General features: G+C 43.9%; 1 pseudogene; it reads left to right on the plus strand.

Annotated features, from left to right (window-relative positions):
• Positions 1-20,397: 20,397 nt before the first annotated feature.
• LOC143956175 (U4 spliceosomal RNA) lies at positions 20,398-20,474 on the plus strand (annotated as a pseudogene).
• The last annotated feature ends 3,638 nt before the right edge of the window (positions 20,475-24,112 follow it).

Here is a 24,112-nt window from a genome sequence, read left to right on the forward strand (position 1 = left end):
GCCTGGAGACCCCACGAGTGAGGGGTCCCCCTCTCCAAGGTGGAGTGTATTTATCTATCGCGATAAATTGGGTGCCACGTAAGTCATTACTGTGGCATTCCCTATAGTGTTTCGGCACCGTATGCTTGGATAATTTACTTCTAATCAGAGAAATATGTTCGCCGACCCTCGTTGAAAAAGTTCTGGTAGTACGGCCCACATATTGCTTCCCGCAAGGGCATGTTATCAAATAGACCACATATTTAGTTTTGCAAGTGCAAAAACATTTAATAGAATATCTTTTGCCGGTTACTGTAGATATGAATTCCGTGATTCTTCGTTGTGTCAGTGCATTATGCTGACACACACTACATTTTTTGCACGGGAAATAACCTAACATGTTATGAAAAAAAGTGGGCTGTGTTGGAGGGTTAATGATATTGGGGGCAATTTTACTTTGCAAGGTGGGAGCCCCTCTGAATAGGACATTAGCTCTCTCAGGAAGATTAGGACCCAGTACAGTGTCCTGTCTCAAAACCTCCCAATGTTTACTAAAAATCTGTTTTACCTGCCTATGTTGCATACTGTAGGTAGTTATAAAGGACCATTTAAATTTCTCACTGTCATTCCGAGGGGTTTTCACCTGCAGTAGGGTGTCCCTATTTATATTCGAGACTTCCTGTAGTTGTTTTTCTAAAGTCGGTGCATGGTACCCCTTGTCTAAAAACCGTTGTTTTAAACAGTTTGCCTGATCCACAAAAGTACGATCGTCAGTACAATTACGACGCAGTCTAATAAATTGACTGCGTGGAACGGAAGTAAGCCAACTTTTATGATGGCAGCTATCCATGGCAATATAGCTGTTACGGTCAGTGGACTTAAAGTGAGTTTTGAAACTAAAACCCCCGGAAGTAATTCCAATCTCCAAATCGAGAAATTGGATTCTATCTGTGCTGGTCTGATAAGTCAATGAGATTCCCCTGTCATTATTATTCAAACCACTGAAGAATTCAAGAAGGGCATCGGAGGTGCCCCCCCATAGGAGGAGGATGTCGTCTATATACCGGACCCAAAAAATCAATGATGGGCTCCGCTGGGCATAGACGACATCCTCCTCCCATTTGGCCATAAAAAGATTGGCCAAACTGGGCGCAAATTTGGCCCCCATGGCCACACCCCTTTGTTGTGAGTAATACTGACCACCAAACCAAAAATAGCTATGGCTAGTGGCAAATTCCAATAATTCTATAATGTAATTACGTTGGCAAGGAACTAGCGTGCGTTCTTGTTCAAGAAAGAAGCGTACCGCTTCTATTCCCTTATCCTGTGGGATACAGGTGTAAAGGGATGAGACATCTGCAGTAGCTATAATGCATTGTCCTTGGAACTGTATACCTTCCAATTTTCTGATGGTATCCCCAGTATCTTGTATATATGAGGGCATCTTTCTCACAAGTGGTTGAAGGTAAAAGTCTATGTATCTACCTATGCGTGCTGTAACCGAATTTATGCCACTTACAATGGGTCTACCGGGGGGAGCTGTTAAGCTCTTGTGGATTTTAGGTAGATAATAGATGGTAGGTATTCTAGGGGATGTAGGGACCAAAAAAGCTTTCTCTTTTTTGTTTAAGATTTTTTGTTCATAACCTTTATCAACAAGGGCTTTTAATTGTTTTCTGTAAACATTTGTGGGGTTATTGGGTAATTTCCGATATGTGTCTGGCTCACTCAAGATATTTGCCATTTCCTCCTCATACTGAGTTTTATCAAGTACAACTATGCCCCCTCCCTTGTCAGCTGGGCGTATTATAACTTGCTTTTGGTCACAGAGAGACCTCAATGCGACTCTCGGTAAAGAAGTGGAGTGATATTTTTTCACTGGTAATTTGGCTAGATCGCTGAGTACTAAATCTCTGAAAATTTTCACTGCAGGAGCAGTGGATACCGGAGGGGAGAAAAGGGAAGGATTAGATAACCCTGAGTAGACAGTGCCTGACGTACTAGCATGGTAGTCTGTGCGATACGGATTAGATGTGAGATATCTTTGAATATTCAGCTTCCGTGTAAATTTGTGTATATCTATAAATGTGGAAAATTTATTGAGTTTGTTAGGGGGTGCAAATTTTAAGCCCTTGTCTAAAACCAACATCTCTTCGGATGTGAAAGACCTAGAGCTCAGATTGAAAACCCCCTGCCCTATCAGAGCCTTCTTCTCTTTCCGTCTTTGTAATCTCCTTCCCCCTCTACAACCTCTCCTCGTTCTTGACCCCTTTTTTTGGGGTGTGGGTCCTCGTGAAAACCCTGTTGTTCATAATTGGTATTGGGAGGATTGTATGGATAGGGGGAAGGAGAATGCCTGGTATAAGTGATGTCAGAACTCCTCATATCGCATAAGGGTGCGAACCTGTTCTGCGAAGGAGGTATGTCCTCATAGTGTTGGATTCCTCTATTATAATGATTGGGGGAGTTGACCTCCCGGGGGGGGAGATAATTTTGATGGTTAGAAGGGTATGGTGTACGTGGTGAATGGTAATATGGTGAATTATTGTAATCCACGGGGGCTGAGATGTTTCTATGATGGGAATGATCCCTTTGGTACCCACGTCCTCCTCTCTTACCTCTTGGGCCCCCCCTACCCCTTTTGTGATTGTTTGTCCTATATGGACTAAAATGTTGAACATTGTGTGTTCCCCTGTCGGGCCCCCTTTGGACAGCCTCACTATATGTTCTGGAAGGCGGTATATCCTGGGAGGCAGAAATTCCAGGATTTAAACTGCTTTCCATATTCACAGAAGGAGTAGTTTGATTAAGAGGTGGTGCTAAAAATAGTTTTTGCCATCTCCAGGCTCGAAACTTTTTGGATATATGAACTTCAGTCCCACTCCCCATTCGGTATGAATGTGGAGTGGGACATTAATGCGTTCATTGATGATTCATAGGACCTTTAGGCATTAGCAATGTGTAGTCTGGTATTGGGTATGTTTGTAGTCTGGCATCGGGTAGGTTCTTACCCGTGGGTATCATCTATGTAGTAGTTCTTAATTTATTTTATATATCTATATTTTTATTTTCAATTTTATTTTTTGAATGATATTATTAATAATATTCATTCATTTTTATGGTTGTAGAGTGATGACTGTGGTGACTTTATGGTCAGGGTTACTGGCCACACAGTCATTTTGACCAGAAGGTTATCACTCTATAACACGTGATGTATTTTTTGTACAGTGTGAAGCATTGACGGCTTACTCTTTGTATTACCAAGTCGCAATTTCATTAGTGGCCACTAGGTGTCATTAGCGCCACCTTTTCATCAGTATAAGAGAATAGACAGTGATTTTTCTATATCCATGTCCTGTTTACATCCCCATCCCGCTACGGAAGTGATGCACATTCACTTCCGGTTCTGGGTCTTGTGGATGCGCACTTCCGGTTCTTGACCACCATCTTAAAAAGGGTTTTGGATACAATTTTTACTCATTTGTTAGTCCATAACATCTCAATTCTTTTATATGTTGGCCCCTTTTATATAGAGACCATTTTAAACAGGTCTCTGTCTACATTTCTTTTTCACACATCAACATGAATAGGTGAAACGCATCCTATGCGAGGCGTGGAACGCACGCCGGGCCGCCATTTTTCCGTATACCGGAAGTATAACTACCATCACTTCTAAATGTGATTCCTGAGGTCAAATGGTGTAGTTATATGGGTGGAACGCATATTAATCGAGGCGTGGAACGCACGCCCGTCCGCCATCTTGGACAGACCGGAAGTGGGCATATTCACAACACATGGGGGATTGCCATCATTCCACTGTGTGAGTACCTATATAAGGCAGTAGGGCAGTAGTGTGAGTCCACCCCAGATGATGACCGGTGGGTCGAAACGCGTCGGGAGGACTCCGCTACTGCCATTTTCATCTCTCTGACACGCTTGATTGTTCTTCCTGAAATGTGAGTTTTAGTAAAAAAAATTTTTAATAAAGTTTTTTTAAAAAACGTTATTATGCTATGTTGGCTCCGTCTTCTCATCCTCTATGCCTACCTATGAGTTGTTGTTGGATTTGTACATGCACATGAGGAATATTGACCACATCTAGCCATCTGCTGGGATCTGTTGGGATCGTATATGATATGACTGATACATCCAATTCTTGAGACCTTTTTTGAGATCGCAAGCTGTGATTGACCCCTGAGGCGTATGTCTGCTAGGGTCATATAGATCCGGTAAGCCTGCACTCTATACGGTGGTGGGATCGTCACGTGGTGAAATATTGTTCTCTTCGGTCACAACATTACAGAACCCTGGCTGCTATTGGCACTTTCCACGATTGCTTTGGACTATATATCTATTTATAGACTTCATCACTGTGATTAGTGTTTACAGATATCCACAGTCACTGTTTTCTTTTTTGGGATATAATATCCTATTAATCACTATTTTTTGTTATATATACACATATATAAGTCACTATATATATGTTTATATTTGGTACCTTTATAATATTGTATTCACTTTTGTTCTTTGGGTTATTTTATATATACATTTGAACTTATATCACTTTGTAGCACTATAAGAAGTGTATACAGGTTGAGCGCTTGCACTAAATTTTTTACCGATTTCTCAGCTAAAAAAATCCCTAGTTTTAGCGTGCTGGCTGCTAACCATACACACTTCTTATTATTTTTCTATTTTCTTTTGCGCAATATTGTTGGTGTATACTATCATTCAATCATGTGCAAGCAAAAACTGCTGTTTTTTTATTTTCCTTGCATGCCCCCCCCCCCCCCCAGATCTACAGCTACTGCACTTCCAAGTGCAAAGTGGATTTTCCTTCAGTAAACAAACCCCAAAGACTCAATTCTACTCCATGCACACTGCGACCAGGGATTAGCTCAGGCATGTTTAGATCCAAGTCCGAAGCTACCTGAGCTATTTCGCCAGGAAGTTTTCATTTCGTCTTGTCAGTAGGGATGAGTCAAACACCCCCCGGTTCGGTTCGCATCAGAACTTTCGAACGGACCGCAAATTCGTACGAACGTTAGAACCCCATTGGAGTCTATGGGACTCGAATGTTCGAAATAAAAAGTGCTAATTTTAATGGCTAATATGCAAGATACTGTCCTAAAAAGGGTTTGGGTACATGGGTCAATGCCTAAAATGTTTTAAAAAATGGCCGTTTTGGCGGGAGCACTGATTTTAATGACGATTAAAGTGAAAAAAAAGTGAAATATTTCTTTAAATATCGTGCCTGGGGGGTGTCTATAGTATGCCTGTGAAGTGCCACGTGTTTCCCGTGTTTAGAACAGTCCCTGCAAAAAATTACATTTAACAGAAATAACGTCATTTAAAACTGCTTGCGGTTTTAATGTTATATCTGGTTCCGGCAATATGGATGAAAATCATAGGTGTAGGTTTGTTGTGTTAAGTAGAATCTGTTTGTCATTTTCAACTCGTACATTTTTAAAGTGTAGCTCCAGTCAAAAAATCTATTTTTAAGCTTTTTGGAAAACATAGGGAAGGGTTATCACCCCTGTATAATTTGTTTTGCCGTCCGTCTTTTTTCATCTCACTTGCTGTTGTCTCCTTCCGTTTGCAAGTAGGAGACGTTTGTAAGTTGGATGTTTGAAAGTAGGGGTCTGCCCTATATGCTCTGCAGAAATGGCAGAATAAGATGTTGGTGTTGCCACAACATTGTAAACCCTCAAAGTGACTCTTGATGGGCGCTGGAGCGCCCTGCTGTGAACGATTATATCAAGAATTGTAATTACATGCCATTGTTGAACAGTGGTAGAAAAATTGACCTTTGGTGGTTGTGGTGCTGGTGCCACAACACTATAAGTCCTCACAGTTACTCTGGGTGGGCACAGGAACGGGCCCTCCTGTGAACTATTATATCAAGAATTGTAATTACATGTCCCTGTTAAACAGGGGCAGAAAAATTGGGCTGCTGGCACTGGTGCTGGTGCCACGACACTGCAACCTCTCCCATATACTCTAGTTGTGGTGCAGGAATGAGCCCTGCTGCAAAGCATTGCATCAAAAATTGTAATTAAATGCCCCTGTTAAACAGGGGCTGAAAAATTGGGCTGGTGGCATCACCCAGAACCAAAAATGTTCTTCCAACATATTAGCGGAGGAGGAAGAGGAAAGACAATCAACATAACAGGACAGTCACTCAGCATCAGCATAAGCAGTCTTGAAGGGATGTGATATTTCAAAAAAAATTATTCGGTTACATCAGCTTCAGGTGCTTGGTAGCTGTGGGTGATCCAAGACTGATTCATCTTGATGAAGGTCAGTCGATCAACTGAGTCGGTGGACAGGCGCACCCTGTGATCGGTAACAAAGCCACCAGCAGCACTGAAGGTGCGTTCCAAAAGAACGCTGGATGCAGGACAGGCCAGTAGCTCAATTGCATACTGTGCAAGATCTGGCCAGTGATCCATCCTCAAGACCCAGTAAGCCAGAGGATTTTCGGTGGGAAAGGTGCCCAAGTCTGACCTTGCCCCTAGGTATTCCTGCACCATGTAAATCAGACGCTGGCGATGGTTGCTGGAACTGATTATACCTTGGGGCTGCGGACTAAAAAATTGTCTGAACGCATTGGTCAGACGGCCACCTTCTCCACCGCTCCTTCTGACCATTGCCTCAGCAACGCGTTGTCCAGGACCAGGAGTTTGTAACCTCCCAGTCTCTGGGAACGCGTTGCACAGATCTTTCTGCAAGGCCTCCCGGAGATGTCTCATCCTCTGCTCCCTCTGCGACGGCAAGATAAGGTCGGCAAACTTACCCTTGTATTGTGGATTAAGGAGAGTGGCCAGCCAGTAATGGTCCCTCTCCTTGATCCGAAGAATACGAGGATCCTTCCGCAGGCTTTGCAGGATCAGGGAGGCCATGCAGTGTAGGTTAGCTGAGGCATTCGGTCCGGAGTCCTCTGGGTCACTAAGGACAACATGATCCGCAGCTACCTCCTCCCAGCCACGTACAAGTCCAAGGGTTTATAGGGACTGTAAATCATCCCTACAAGACTGCTGCTGCTGCTGATGCTGAGTGCCAGCCTCCACCTCCATGCTGACACAATCATCCTCCTCCTCCTCCTCCTCATCCTCTTCCTGTGTGATGGGTGGCACAGAAGGAACACTGTCTGGATAAAGGAGGCCTTGAGAGGCAAGGAAGTCCTCCTCTTCCTGCCTCTGTTCTGCCTCAAGTGCCCTGTCCATTATTCCACGCAGCGTATGCTCCAAGAGGTGGACAAGAGGTACAGTGTCACTGATGCATGCACTGTCACTGCTCACCATCCTTGTGGCCTCCTCAAACGGTGACAGGACAGTGCATGCATCCCTGATCATGCCCCACTGGCGTGGTGAGAAAAAACCAAGCTCCCCTGACCCTGTCCTGGTGCCGTAGTCGCACAGGTACTTATTGATGGCCCTCTGCTGCGTGTGCAGCCGCTGCAGCATGGCCAACATTGGGTTCCACCTGGTGGGCATGTAACATATAAGGCGGTTCTTGGGCAGGTTCAACTCCTTTTGGAGCTCAGCCAGCCGAGCACAGGCATTAAATGATTGGCGGAAATGCACACAGACTTTCCTGGCCTGCTTCAGGACATCCTGTAAGCCCGGGTACCTGCCCAAGAACTGCTGCACCACCAGGTTAAGGACGTGAGCCACACAGGGCACATGGGTCAGTTGTCCCTGTCGGAGGGCGGAGAGGAGGTTGGTGCCATTGTCGCAAACCACCATTCCTGGCTTAAGCTGGCGTGGAGTCAACCACCTCTTGGCCTTCCCCTGCAGAGCTGACAAAATATCTGCCCCAGTGTGGCTCCTGTCCCCCAAACAAACCAGCGCAAGCACGGCATGGAATCATTTTGCCTGCGTACTTGCATAGCCCCTGGAACGCCTACGGAGCACCACTGGTTCTGAGGACAGAGCACTGGAAGAGGCCATGGAGGAAGAAGAAGAGGAGGGGGTGGAGGAGAGAGGTGTGTCACAACCAATAGTAGCATTTTGGAGGCGTGGTGGCGGAACAACCTCCAACACTACTGCCCCTTGTCCTGCATCCTTCCCAGCTGCCAGAAGAGTGACCCAATGGGCCGTGAAAGACAGGTAACGTCCCTGTCCATGCTTGCTGGACCATGAGTCAGCGGTAATATGCACCTTACTGCTGACCGCCCTGTCCAGCGAGGCAAGGACATTGCCTTCCACATGCCGGTAGAGAGCCAGAATCGCCTTCCGTGAGAAAAAGTGGCGTTTGGGGACCTGCCACTGAGGAACATTATACAAACTCACGTAAGGGGGCGGAGTCTACCAACTGAAAAGGCAGCAGTTGAAGTGATAGCAATTTAGCCAAGTTAGCATTCAACCGCTGGGCATGTCGATGGCTGGGAGTAAACTTCTTTTGACGGTCCAGCAGCTGGGACAGGGACATTTGCCTGCTATAATCGGACGTGGGTGTACTGCTAGCAGAGTACCCGGAAGCACTTGGCTGTGACACACCTAATTCTACACCTTCATTCCTCTCAGAGCAGGTTTCAGAGAGGACTGAAGGTCTAGTGGGGTTGGAGATCCCAGCTGATGAGGGGAAGGAGAGGCCCGCTTTGTTCTTTGGTATGGGTCTTTGAGGTACGCTTGCCAACGAGCGGCATGGCAGGTCAACATATGTCTGGTCAAGCATGTGATACCCAAGCGGCTGATGTTTTGGCCACGCCAGATACGCTTGAGACATATTTTGCAAATAGCAGCGGTGCGATCTGATGCACTCGTCTCAAAAAAGGCCCACACCAAAGAACTTTTAGAATAATGCGCTGAGGCAGCGCCCTGCACAGGCGGAGCTCTGCGGTGTTATTCAGTCGGTGTGCTGCCCCAAAGCTGGCCCCCGGAGGGCATCCTGCCTCGTTGGACATGTACCTCCTCCTCCTCTCTCCTACCAGCACCCACGTGGAGTCAGTGCCCTCATCATCCCCTCCCTCTTCATCGCTGGAGCAAACCTGGCAGTATGCTGCAGCTTGTGAAACATGACTGCCAGATTGCTGTTCTTCTTGAGCATCCCCTCTCTCTGCACTCACGCTACTGCCTGCCTCTAGCTGAGTATTATCATCAGAGCCTACAAAACACTGGGCATCCTCCTAGAGCATGTACCCAACACTGTGCTCAAAGAGTTTAGGGGACTCCTCAGGAAGACGTGGTGGGTCTAGGGAAGGGGTCTGTCAGGAATCCGTCCGTTCTGCACGATCGGGTCTCCGTTCGCGCATTCGTGCCGTGGGTCGTCGTGGGCACGCGCGTCTCCGAACGCGAGCGGGTGCACGTCTTTCGGATGTGCGCGCGGCACACGCACGCACGTGTGCGCGTTAGCGCTATTGGCGCCAGTGGCCCTTTTTAAAGGAACAGCTGCAGATGTTCTGTGCTGTTCGTCTGCAGCTTGTGCCTGAAGTTATCTGCTTATCTGCCTGCTACCTATCTGATACCTGACCCGGCTCCGTCTGACCTTGTTGACCTCTCCTGCTCCGACCCCGGCTTGTTTGACTCTTCTTGGACTGTTTACCTGTTGCCGAACCTCTGCTTGTACCTGATGCCCCTGCCGACTCCTGCTTGCTTCTGCATCTGCTACCTTCGCATCCTGAAGAGCCATCCATCCTGATTCCACGGTCTGCAGTCTTCTCCTAGCTGCTCCCCTGCTACAGTGAGTTCCTGCTCCAGAGGATCCTCATCTACTCAGTACCTGCTGCTGCACCTGGCTGGACTCTCCTACCCCGCTGCGCTCCGGTCTCCCTGTCCCCATTCCAGTGAGACCAGAACCAGAGCCGTAAGAGAGGTCCCCTTCCACTAAGTCAGACTCACCATCTGAAAACCTTAACAGGGTCACTGATGATGACAATGAGATGAGGGAAGATGATGCGTTGGCAGCTGCTTTGCTAGTACCCTGAGCCTGGGTGAGAAAGGATGAGGAGGAAGAGGGCTTGGTCGTCCACTCTACCAAGTCTTCGGCATGATGCGGCTCAACACGTCCAGCTGCCGAATAGAAGGACAAGCGTGTCCCATGGCCACGTGCTGATGATGACGATGCACCGTGTCCACGACCTGCACTGTTGTCTCTAGACACAGAGCCTGCTTGCCCTCTTTTATCGGCTCGCGCCTGTCTGCCTCTCCTTGTTGGCCTTCCAGACATGGTAATGGCCTGAAGGGAGATGGGAAAACCAGCAATTGGGTAGTGTAGATTGTGCTGGAGGCACCCACTAACTCCTGTAGATGCCTTTATTATAGAACAGGAATTAAAGGGTAGATACTGATGTATACTGTGCTGTGCTGGAGGCACACAACACCAACTAACTCCTGCAGATGGCAGATGGCTCAATTAGAGAAGAGCTATATAGGTGGATAACGGTGTATACTGCGGTCAGGGCACACAGACAACACCCACAATCTCCTACAGCTGACTGCAAGCTCTATTACAGAAGAGCAATATAGCTAGCTATATAGGTGGATATAATGGTGTATAGTGCGGTCAGGGCATGCAGACAACACGCACAATCTCCTACAACTGACTGCAAGCTCTATTACAGAAGAGCAATATAGCTAGCTATATCGGTGGATATAATGGTGTATAGTGCGGTCAGGGCACGCAGGCAACACGCATAATCTCCTACTACTGACTGAAAGCTCTATTACAGAAGAGCACTATAGCTAGCTATATAGGTGGATATAATGGTGTATAGTGCGGGCAGGGCACGCAGACAACACGCACAATCTCCTACAACTGACTGCAAGCTCTATTACAGAAGAGCAATATAGCTAGCTATATAGGTGGATATAATGGTGTATACTGCACTCAGGGCACGTAGACAACACACACAAACTCCTGCAGATTGCTAAAAGCTCAATTACAGAAGAGCAAGAACGCTAAATCGGCCGATAACGGTGTATACCGTGTTGAAGGTAAACAGAGAACACCCACTAACTCCTACAGACGCCAACAGACTACACAAGGCTGCCGTGCTGGCGGCCTTATATAGTGTGGGGCGTGTACTACACAGCCTGAGCTATGACTGGCCACAGGCATCCTGCCTGTGGCCAATCATGGCTCTCCTAGCTGCCGGCGCTGTGATTGGCCAAGCATGAGGGGTCACAGTGCATGCTTGGCCAATCATGAGCCAGAAATGCACTGCAATGGTGCAGTGCATTGTGGGCCGTGAGCGCCACACGAATTTGTCGCGAATGGCCCGAAACTTTCGGTATTCGCAAACGTGCGAACAGCCGACTTGGACATCAAACTCATCCCTAGTCACTAATGGTAGTTGTATTTAACTATTTATAACACAGATCGTTCTCCTCACACTCTACAGTCTCTCCCTGTAGGTCTTCACTCACAGAGCGCCCAGTTTCTCACTAGACTCTCAGAACCAATCGCCACTGGATCCCCAGAGCTCCTTCACTTCCATAACTCAGTATCTTCCTGAAGGGTCACCTCTGCTTTGCTGCTGGGTCCCTGGCTTGGCACTCATATATACCCCTCAAACGTCACCCCTGTTGACCTGCTAGATCCCTGGCTTGGCACTCACTGATGCTGCTCAAGAATCACCTCTGCTGTGCTGCTAGGTTCCTGGCTTGGCACTTGCAGAAGTTTTCCCACTTCTTGACCGTCCCCGGTTGGTGAGAAGACTGCTCTGGTACTGGCTCCAGCTTACTCACAGTGGTCTCTTGTAACAAGGTGGATGGTCCCTTAGTGGCAACAGCTTCCCCTCTAACTCTGACTACAACTGGTTCCCGGTCTGGCTGAACTGTTACTTTCGGTTGGACTCCAATCCTGCAGTCTCATCCCTGCGCTGCTTGTCCTGCTTCTGGATAGGCCCTCAGTCAGCCTAGCAGTCAGATGTCCCAGGGATAGGCCTCAGGCTTCCAGATAACAGCCCGGGGCAGCATAACACACGTCCACCCAGACAGCCATCCAGGTGGCACAGAAACCCGATCAACCTGACTCTACCCAAATAAATAGGCTCTCCCAGCAGACCAAGGGGCTAAAGAAACTCCCCGCCAATTGGCTGAGACACCCCATCCATTCATAACCTGACCTTGCTAATCCCTTGTCTATCTAATGTCACCAACATAATGCTACTTAGCAACTGAAGAGAGAAGGTGCAGCAAACCCAGAACTAGAGATTATTCAGTGGATCTATTAACAATTAACCAGGGCAACTACCGCCTGGCAAACTAAATTTACTAGCAACCCTGCCTAAACTCCAGGGTGCTACATATGTGTCCTTGCAGATCAATGCAGCTCAACAGAAATAGTGTGAACAAGTCCCAAGTCTACTTTTGCAGTATGTTTTGGCATCAAGCCTTGCTATATACAGTTTTCTTAACCACTTGGGACCCGCGCTATAGCCGAATGACGGCTACAGCGTGGATCTCCTTTTCCGGGACTACGTCACCGATCAGAGCAAGGGGTCGATCCCGACCCCTTATCACGTGATCAGCTGTCAGCCAATGACAGCTGATCATGTGATATAATGGAGCCGGTAATTGGCTATTATTCCTCCTCGCTCTGACAGCGCGAGGAGAAAAAAAAAAAAAGCCGATCACGGCCAGCCCTGCCAGTGCCCACCTACCCCCTGCCAGTGCACACCTGCCCCCTCATCAATAAAGATGATACAAAAATAAGTGCCCCCCGTCAGTGCCACCCAGCAGTGCCCACAGTGCCACCCAGCAGTGCCCACAATCTGCCTCAGCAAAGGTTCTGCACCCCAGTGCCACATATCCGTGCCCATCAGTGTCATCTACCAGTGCCCATCAGTGCCCAGCAGTGCCGCCCATCAGTGCCCAGCAGTGCCACCTATCAGAGCCACCTATCAGTGCCACCTATCAGTGCCCATCAGTCCCATCTATCAGTGGTACCTATCAGTGCCCCTTAGTGCCACCCATCTGTGCCACCCATCCGTGCCATCTTATCTGTGCCCATCTTTGCCCATCAGTGCCGCCTTATCTGTGCCCATCGGTGCCGTCTTATCTGTGCCTATTAGTGCCGCCTTAACTATGCCTATCAGTGCCCACCAGTGCAGCCTATCAGTGCCCACCAATGCAGCCTATCAGTGGCCACCAGTGCAGCCTATCAGTGCCGCCTCATCAGCGCACTTCAATGAAGGAGAAAAATGACCTGTTTGCAAAATTTTATAACAAACTATTAAACATGATTTATTTTCTATTTATTTTTTTGCATTTTTTTTGTTTGTTTAGCAAAAAATAAAACTCCCAGCTGTAATTAAATACCACCAAAAGAAAGCTCTATTTGTGGGAAAAAAATTATAAAAATTTCATTTGGGTACAGTGTTGTATGCCCGCGCAATTGTCATTCAAAGTGCATCAGCGCTGAAAGCTGAAAATTGGTCTGGGACTGAGGGGGGTTTAAGTGCCCAGTAAGCAAGTGGTTAAAAAATAAAAAAAATAAAACATTAAAATGTGGTACTCTGTCGCAAAGCTTTTTACCTGGATATCCTGCCAGTATCAGCATTTCTTGTTTCAGGTTGACAGTGCTAAGCCACTGCCTTGCAATTATCAGCAGTGTTGTCAGCCTGGCTTGTGAGCTCTTTCATTTGGCCATGCGGTTATCCGTTAGCCCTTGTACACACGGTCGGACATTCCGACAACAAAATCCGTCGGATTTTGTCCAACGGATTTTGTTCGGACAAAGTTGTCAGAAAATCCGATCGAACTTAACGTGATGATGTTATTTCGTTAGGACGGGACTACGTTCAGGCTAGTAGCCAATAGCTTTGGTCTAGGAATTTGATCTGAGCATGCGTGGCACTTTGATCGGAATTCTCTACACATGATCGGACAAAGTCCGATCGGATCATGTTGTTGGAAAATTTTATAGCCCAGCTGGAAAACTTGGTCCGTCGGATACTCCGATGGAAACAGTCAGATGGAGCCCACACACTGTCGGATTATCTGACAACACGGTCCTATCGGACATTGTCCATCAGAATGTCCGACTGTCTGTACAAGGGCTTAGACTTGCATTTTGGTGCTACACAACAATCTGTATGATGTGGGGTGCTGGGAAAAAAAAGGTACAGGTCTGGTAAAAGATCTGTTTTGGTGTGTTGGCAGTGTATGGAAAATGCATGGACTACCTTAGCACCAGTGATGAGCTTAGGTGTGTTCTAAAATAAGTCTGAACCTGGCTGAGCTCTTCCACCAGGAAGCTGTCACTACAGCAGCCAGCCATAAGCAGCTAAGGCATTCTTCACACTGCAGCTGCACATGCCTTAGATCATCCCAAACTTACCACAACTCATATTAGCAAGCAAAACCACACCTCAGGTCTGAATCTGGCCTAAGCAGAACATGCCAGAGCCTCTGACTGTCCCATGCCAACTATTAAACAATGTCAACGTGAATTTCAAAACTGCCATTTCTATGTTGTTAGGATTGTTTCTTATGCAGCGTTTTACACATTTAAAAAAGAACACTTAGCATTCATCGTCTGCACTTCTGTCTTGTATACCCTAAAAATCCAAATTGGAGAATCACAAATAAATCATAATTCATGAGTCCAAAGAAAAAAAAAAAAACATTAGCTAACCTCAAATCTCAGTGGACTATTTTAGCATATCTGATTATCGCGCTTTGAACTGCATTCAGTTTCAATTTCCATTTTCATTACACAAATTGCCGTATCATGTTTCTCTTTCAACATAAATTTATGTATCCTTTTACTCTCCCTTCATGAAGTAAGCATTGCTGGGACGAGGCGAGCAGATTGTGAACTGTCTTGACATCTGACACTCTGTGTATACTGTGGGAAATGGAAGTGCTAATCATTAGATTATAGCTAAAACCTGTTCTCTCCCCTTGTCTCTCCAAACCCAGGTGTTAATGAAATCAAACAAAATGAAAACTGGCAAATTATTTTAAGCTTTCACTTACAACACACCTCTCTCTTTCACAGTAATATGTCCTGTATGGAAAAAATAATGCAATTTCATGTCTTAGGCAATGTATTGAAAATAGAAGCGATTTGAGATGTTTATTGTGTAATGACATTTTCTCACAGTAAAATAAACATCAGATGAGATGGATTTAGAACTCTTTGTTTAAAAATGTATTTAATAAATGTAAGATGGGACTTATGAATCACAATGGTTAATGGGCAACTTTGCATGCTATGTGCCTGGGTATAAAAAGACAAAAGTGGAGCTCTAACCTTTAAAGATGGTCAGTTTCAGAATGGCAATTGCAAAGTGAGTGCTAAAATCTGGTTAGCTGCAATGGGCGATGCAATTGTTTTTTCAAAGCTATGTTTTTGTAAAGGTCACCTTGCAAAACATGACTTAGTACTTGGTAGCAAATCCCTTCATGACAATCACAGAGGTCAGACGTTGGCCACCAGTTTTGCACACATCTCAGGAGGCATTTTGTCCCACTCCTCTTTGCAGATCCTCTCCAAGTCATTAAGGTTTCAAGGCTGATGTTTGGTAACTTGAACCTTTAGCTCCCTTCACATATTTTCTATGGGATTAAGGAAGTGGTTCTTAACTACTGTCCTCAGGACCCACTAACAGGCCAGATTTTAAGTATTACCTTGGGGAGATGCAGACTAGAATACTGCAATCACTGAGCAGCAAATTATATCACCTGTGATGTATTTCAGTTATCTTGCAAACCTGGCCTGTTAGTGGGTCTTGAGGACAGGAGTTGAGAACCACTAGATTAAGGTCTGGAGATTGGCAAGGCCACTCCGGGACCTTAATGCACTCCTTCTTCAGCCATTCGTTGGTTGCCTTGGTCATGTGTTTTGGGTCATTGTCATGCTGGAATACCCATCCATGACCCATTTTCAATGCCTTGGCTGAGGGAAGGAGGTTCTCACCCAAGATGTGATGGTAAATGGCCCTGTCCATCAAAAAAAACATTTGCGAATAATCACACCAACTGTTGTCACCCCCTCAATAAGCTGCTTGGAGATGGTCTTGTAGCCCATTCCAACCTTGTGTAGCTCTTTGGTCTTGGCCATAGTGGAGCGATTGGAATCTGATTGTTTTTTATACAGGTAACAACCTGAGATTAGAAGCATTCCCTTTAAGAAAATGCCCCTAATCTCAGCTTGTTACCTGTATTAAAAACAGCTGGGAGCCAGAAATCTTGCCGATTGATAGGGGATCAAATACTTATTTCACTAATTAAAATGCAATCAATTTATATCTTTTTTGAAATGCATTTTTTCTGGATATTTATGTTGTTATTCTGTCTCTCATTAAAATTATAGACTGATCATTTCTTTGTCAGTGGGCAAAGGTACAAAATCAGAATCAAATACTTTTTTTCCCTCACTGTATTTACAATGTAACACCCTTAATATGGGTGTGTTAGGTAGGTTGAGTGTGGTGCGGTAGACAGCAAACTCTCAGAGTCCTGAGTTGCAAAGAAGGTTGTATTGAAAAAGAATGTTAACAGCACAAACAGGCTTATCCTATTTAGTGCCACATACAGTTGTGTAGGGAATTGACAGCTGTAAGAAGACTAAGAGATGCCAACATCGTCTATCAGGAGGAGAGAAGTGTGGCCTGGCATGGCTGACCCAAATGGAAAGCTTCCTGAAGAGGTAGATGTAGTCCCTGCTCTCTCCCTACTCTAAGGGAACCTTTCCTTATCACTGTCACTGTACCTGTCAGACGGGAAAACTGTCCCTAACTAGTCCACTCACATGAAGGGCACCAAACCCAGAGATCAGAGTATTAAATAGACTCTGCTTGACCTAAGATGGCCACAAGGGTCACATGGGACATGTGCATCCAATCGGATCACTGCCCCAGGGCCCGAGGAAATCATAAAGAAACATAGCTTCTCTTAACTTCCTCTCCTATCTACAATACTGCTGTGAATGAGTGCCACCTGCTGACAGGTATAACATGTAACATGGTCTAAAAGGTTGAGTCAGCCTTAAAACAACATTGTCCTCTATCTTTATTCACGCTGTGTCTAAACTCTATAACATTTTTTTTAATTTAAATTAAAATAGAATACACCTGTAATATCAGTGTATGTATATTGAAATCCAATTGCTAAAGTCTCATATACGCTTATATGATGTCATTGTAATTTACACCTCATTGCAATTTTAAATGTAATTTTCAATATTTTTAAATTATCGGCATTTATTAAAAAATGTCTGGCAATTCTGCCATTAGGGTACTTGTTTATAAACGTATTGTTATAAGGTAACAATGCTCCATCCCTGTCTCCCAACTGTGTTCCTGTGTTTTTAGGTCCACCTGTTATAGTCCCTTTTTGTCAGGAAACCCACCCTGAGAAAAGCTATGCACTAGTTAGAATTGCTGTAGTTAGAAAAAAGGCTTCAGAAAATAGAGAATGCCTTGACCACTTATGATTAGCGGTGTACAGTGATAGCTACCTGGCAGGATAGCTCAGGTGGGTTGGCACTAGGATATGGACATGCCTGAGCTTATACCTAATCAACAGCATTGAAAAGTAACAAAGTAAAAAAAAAAGTAAAAACAAGTATATTATTTTAAAAATTGCCAATTGTTTTTTACTTTCTGTTGCAATGTCTTTTTAACATAATGGTGCTCAAATCACAGTGTTCAATTGCTATTAACTATCTGTTTTTGGAGCAGTTTTTTTGTCCGCAGAACGCCCCTGCAATATTTTAAAGACAAAAATAAATGCACCTATACCACCTCATGTTATATCCCTTACTTTCACAGCACCCACCCCTATCGCCATAGATAAAATAATAGTTAAGTGTACACCAGTTAGGCCCATTAACTCTGATTAAAAATCTTCTACTGATGGTCAATTTCATACAGATATATCATCTGCAGTCCTTTAATTCTCAAGGATGCCCCTTTCACACGGGCGGACCATATGTCCGTTTTTCATCCATAGGATTTCATATGAAAAACGGACATACATGTATCCCTATGGGATCGCGGATGTCAACGGATGAACATCCGATGACATCAGTCTCCGCTATGTTCCGTTTCTGATGACGGAGGAAAACCTTATTTTTTGTTCATGACTGACATGTAGTGCCCAGCTCCCCATTCCTTTATCTTTACATTTGTTTGACAATGAGCTCTAGAAAAAAAAGAATTTAACAAAAAGATACGCTCACCCGGACTTCCCCCTTTAAGTTGGATTTCAATGAATTTGAAAGAAGATTTGCCTAACCCTATAAATCCCCAGCAGAGTTTCCCATCACTGATGTTAACCCCCCCCCCCAGCCCTCTACACCCTGCACACATATTTGTTTAAAAAAAATCTAAAGTTGTATACATATCTTTTTTTAAGTCTCTTTTGTCTAGTTGTGGATAGAAAAGTGAGTATTTTTTTCATTTTTTATCATCACTTTTTTCACTGTGCTGTTTTTGTTCTGTCCATATCAGTCTTCAGAAGGTTGGCACCCTGTTTCTCTATCCACAGTCATTTTACATAGGTATTCAGGACCTAGCTTTTAGAAGAGCCACCTCCACTTGTGTCCCATCTGCCTATTTGTCCCACAGTTCCCTTTGATCTAACCTCCCCTCCCTTCCCAACTGTATCACAGTAGTGCTGTAGTTCCTTATTTATTATCGTCTTTTGTCTGGTTACAGGGGGTTATTGATCCTCTTCATTTCCCTACAGCAGTGGATGGGTTCTGATTGCTGAAGGGAGCAACATTTTTTTAATGACGTAGCACCTCTTACTACTGCATTCTCATGTAAATCCACAGTAGCTTGATGATAAAGCTCTAGTGGGCGGATCCTTGACACCCTAGACTCACAGGAAGTAGGTTGTCTCTGTTCACAATTTGAGGACTTTTAGTTCATATGGTTTGAACATTGAGTGGGACATTAATGCGTTTTTTAATCACTCATCTTTATAAACCTTGCTTTGTGCACTGGTCCAAATTATTTGGTGGAGGGAGGAATCATTCCAGGAGTTGGGCTTGGCCCCTTAATTCAAGTGAAGGGAACTCTTAAGGCGTCAGCATACCAAGACAATTTTATGCTCCCAACTTTGTGGGAACAGTTTGGGGATGGTCCCTTCCTGTTCCAACATGACCAGTGCACAAACAAGAAATGAAAGCCTTTGGATTAGCATCCCAGCCAGGTAATTAGCATTTTCAGAAGGAGCCCCCCTTACTAGAACCACATTTTCACCTTCTCTTCATCTCCAAACACCACCATTCCTTTCAGCCCCTGGGAATGAAGGAAAATGTCCTCAAACTCCCAGGTATGGAGAAATACAAAGCTCACTCCTCCTTTCTCCTATTGGACCATATTGGTGCCTTGGGGGTTGCCCACTTTAGGCAACTAGTACTGTGTTGAGGTGAGATGTGGAGCTTACACATTTTTAAATCTCTTTGTTCCCAGTAGCCAAATGGAGGTGCAGAAGAGCAACGGGCACATATTAAAGTGAACATTTTGTATTACCCTCGATGATCCATGAATAATAGATACAGCCACTTAAATGCAGATATTTGCAAGCAATGGACAGCTTAACCTATCCAGGCTGAACAGTGAACCGGCTTAAAGCGGCGTTAATTATGTTACGTTACATTTTGCTTTGTTATACATATAAAGCATTAAAAAAATGTGTTCATCATTAACCCTGACTGATTCACAACCGTTATAAATGAAGGTGAGCATCTTGTTGATTTAGCGTGAAAAAAGCATGACTCTAGGATGATTCATCTTTGAGGCTAATTGACATTATTAGCAACTGAAGCAAAATACCTAATGGTTTGTTAAGCATTGATTTTTTTAAACCACTTTCAGTAACCATGGAAATTAACCAACCCATCCTTCAAATATATTTGTGCTATTTGATGGGATGCTGTAATTGCAACAAGGTTAAAGCTATAAGCATTGGGTTCACACATAGAATAAAAATCTGTAAAATAAGTTAGTGCAGAAATGATTGACTGATAATGTTTTCAATTTGCTTGTTTTTTGGAAAATGCAATATATTAAAGGATACATTCACTTTAAAAAAAAAAAAAAATGCACATTTTTTTGCAGGTAAAAATATGTACATTTCATTTTTTTTTTTTTTAGGAGCCTGGAAAGCATTGCACCAGCGAGCGGCAATTCGCTGATGCCATGCATCGTACGGCCAGACAGTTTCACACTGACAGGAAGAATGAACTACCACAGAGCTCAACAGCACAGTGGTAGTTAATTGAGAACTACAAGCAACAGCTTCAAAGGATGTCAGGACTTGTAGTTCATTCATTCACAGAACTCTGTAAATGAATGACGCGACCATGTGGGCGAAGCACGGCCGTGCTCTTTTCAAAAAGTGATAGCTAGTATAGGGAATTTCTCCCCGTACTGCTGTCACAGGGAAAGAGGGCAGTGGGGCGGCGGCTGCAGCAGTGGGAACATTTTACATGTTCCACCCTAAAAATGAGAGGAACTTTGGCAGTATCATAGCCAATAAGGTTCACCTGAGGCGTGATTATTGCTAATTGAAAACTTTTCCCAATACCCCGAAAAAAAAAATGAAAAAAAAAATGAGAGGAACATGAGAGATCAAGGCCACCATTCCTTTGTTGCAAAATAAATAAAAAAATGTTATAAATAAAAGTGTTGCTTTATCCTGAAATGTATCTATTTTAGGTGTTTTGGAAGTACAGTTGGTAGGTATTCTTCAAATAAAAAACACCCATCCCAAAAATTCACCCTCTTATGAATAGCAAAATAACTGCTAAACAAGGGCAAAGGGTGTCCAAATATCTGCCTCATGGGTCTTGCCAGTTTGAGTCCCTGTGAAATTCAATTGTGAAAATAAAGGGAAAAGGGCATACACAAGACTTCTTAAAGTGGATGTAAACCCTCACATATACCCAATGAAGTGAACAGCCTCAAATGATACAAAGAGAGGAAACAAATCTCCCTACATAAGTTTTACATGTATATCTGTTGTCTTCATCATTATATGAATCAAAAGACAGGAGAAGGAATAGGGATTTTAACGGTGCAAATAACAAAAAATATTAAACATAGTGGAATGGAATACAGAGTATTGTAATACAAATATTTATTAAATTTCAAGTTAAAATCAGTGGCAAATTATGCTTAAAAAATACTGGACAATACAATGCGACATGTTTCGCAATAGGTTGCTTCTTCAGGGGGTGTGTGAATGTTACAACGAAATCTTCGACCACTACATAGATGGCAAAGTAGAAAGATTGTCCACTTCAGGGGTTAACCACAGCCATGCTGGTTCGCAGGGGGCTAAAAAACCAACCCAAAGTAAATGGGTTAAATGGGTGTGAAAATATGGGCGAGCGGTTAGAGATTCAACACTTAAAGAAGACGCACTTCCAACAAAGTATCAGTGAAAGGAGCAGAGTCTGAAGAATCAAGCGTCACCCTTGGCTTTGGCTAGCTGGAGCCAAGGGTGACGCTTGATTCTTCCCCTACTTTGCCATCTATGTAGTGGTCGAAGATTTCGTTGTAACATTCACACACCCCCTGAAGAAGCAACCTATTGCGAAACATGTCGCATTGTATTGTCCAGTATTTTTTAAGCATAATTTGCCACAGATTTTAACTTGAAATTTAATAAATATTTGTATTACAATACTCTGTATTCCATTCCACTATGTTTAATATTTTTTGTTATTTGCACCGTTAAAATCCCTATTCCTTCTCCTGTCTTTTGATTCATGTTTCAATTCTCAGGGATGTGGTGCCATTTTTACTAGGTGTTGTGTGATGTTGAACCACTAAAACTGGTTCATCATTATATGTTCTTTAGAAAATTCACATCATGTTCGAATTTTTTCTTCCTGTTGCAGCAGTGGGAGTGGAGTCTTGGCATACACTGTGTGACAGCTGATGGGAGAAAAGGGACACCCCTCCCCCCCCATAAGAATGAAGATACTTGCAGAGCTGAGCTGTGCTGTGAATAGACGAACGGAGCAGCAGAAAGACACGGGAAAAAACATTTCAGATATATGTTCCTAGGTCAAATTTCATAAATCTGGTTTACATCCACTGGTTTGTCTTAGAGCCCCATGATTCAAATTTCTAAGAAAAAAACAATAACAAATAAATACTCACAATACATTCACTCTACATCACAGGTTTGTGCTGCTTTATGTAGGCACCTGAGTAAACACTTTGAAAGCTGAAGATTCCATGAGTTGGAATAAAATGCTCCAGAGCTTGAAGATTTTCCTAAAGTGCTCTTCCATATGTTTGGAAGAAGCATCTGATGACCCCTGTTTCTTAAAGTGGTTGTAAAGAGAATTATTACTATTTTTTAAAAATAACAAACATGTTATACTTACCTCCACTGTGCAGCTTGTTTTGCACAGAGTGGCCCCGAACCTGGTCTTCTGGGGTCCCTCGGCGGCTGTCTCTGCTTCCCCCCGCAAGTACTTCTCACGTTAATGCGAGCTCCCTCGCATGGGGAGAAGTACTTGTGGGCGTGCTCCCGTGATACAGCCGGCGGCTATAGCCGCTCACTGTATCACTCGGCCCCACCCCCGGCGCGCCACGTCATTGGATGTGATTGACAGCAGCGCGAGCCAATGGCTGCGTTTCTTTCAATCCATCCACTCCAGTCAATCAACGGCCAGGCTGAACGGCAAAGAGTATGTCGGAGGCGAGCGTGGGACATTCGAGGGGTCAGGTAAGTAAAACAGGGGGGCTGGGGGGGGGGGGGGCACTGTCAGATGTTTTCACCTTAATGCATAGAATGCATAGAATGCATTAAGGTGAATTTTTTTTTACCTTTACAACCCCTTTAAAGAACTCTCTGACAACAACCAGGAAACAGTTTTTTGTATTTCATATAAATGAGGAATCACTGATTTCATGCTGATCTCATATCTGTGGGATCCAGTTCATTTGTTAAGCTGGAACTAAAAGATAATCTGTCCCCACCACCCAAAGAGAAAATCACTTTGTCAGAGTAAAGCTGAATATACAGATTAAGATTTATATCATTCAGCCCCACAGAATACAAGAGTAATCTATTGATTCCCATAAACAGCTTGGATGAAGGAATCTGCCTTGCCAGATTTAGTATTTTGTCAGCTGGAACCTATGTCATGATGCCCAAATTTTGCCTGCATCTGAATGGATGCAGCCACTGTTCAGGTGAAAATTCTGCCCAGCCCCTTAAATTTTAAGATTATAAATTTTCAGGAGGAAGGGTGCTAGGGTTTTCATGTTAGCTGCTAAACTAGTGCTGAGTGTTTATAACACAGTTTTTTTTCCCTGTCACTTTAAACTATCAATTTGAGTCCCTAACAGCTAATACTGTTCATTTAAAACCCTGATGAAGTGTGGTCCTTGATATGTGTTTGGAATAAGACCTAATTTCTGACTTAAACCTTGGTGTGATGCTTCAGTTTTTACACTCAAACATCCAGTTCCTTAGTTAACGACATCAACCCACCCATTACTTAGCCCCCCATTGGGATACTGCCAGTACATTTTTGTACAGCACTGGCAGTATTTTGTAATACATTAACCACCTTCAGACCGGACCATTTTGCTGGTAAATTACCAGAGGTCTTTTTACAATTTGGCACTGCGCTGCTTTAACTGGTAATTGCGCGGTCATGCAATGTTGTACCCAAACAAAATTTGCGTCCTTTTCTTCACACAAATAGAGCTTTCTTTTGATGGTATTTGATTGCCTCTGCGATTTTTATTTTTTGTGATATAAACGTAAAAAGACCGCAAATTTTGAAAAAAAATTATATTTTCTACTTTTTGTTATTAGAAAAATCCAATAAACTCAATTTTAGTCATACATTTAGGCCAAAATGTATTCAGCCACATGTCTTTGGTAAAAAAAAAGTCAATAATTGTATATTTATTGGTTTGCGCAAAAGTTGTCACATCTACAAACTAAGGTACGTTTTCTGGAATTTACGCAGCTTTTAGTTTACGACTGCCTATCTCATTTCTTGAGGTGCTAAAATGGCAGGGCAGTACAAAACCCCCCCAAATGACCCCATTTTGGAAAGTAGACACCCTAAGGAAATTGATAGGTGGCATGTTGAGCCCATTGAATATTTTATTTTTTTGCCTCAAGCGATTGAATAATGACAAAAAATATTTTTTTTTTTTTTTTTTACACAAAGTTGTCACTAAATGATATAT

The sequence above is a fragment of the Lithobates pipiens genome, unplaced genomic scaffold (assembly GCF_037356315.1).
Source record: "Lithobates pipiens isolate NorthernLeopardFrog02 unplaced genomic scaffold, aLitPip1_a1.2 Scaffold_10, whole genome shotgun sequence".
NCBI classification, from domain to species: domain Eukaryota; kingdom Metazoa; phylum Chordata; class Amphibia; order Anura; family Ranidae; genus Lithobates; species Lithobates pipiens.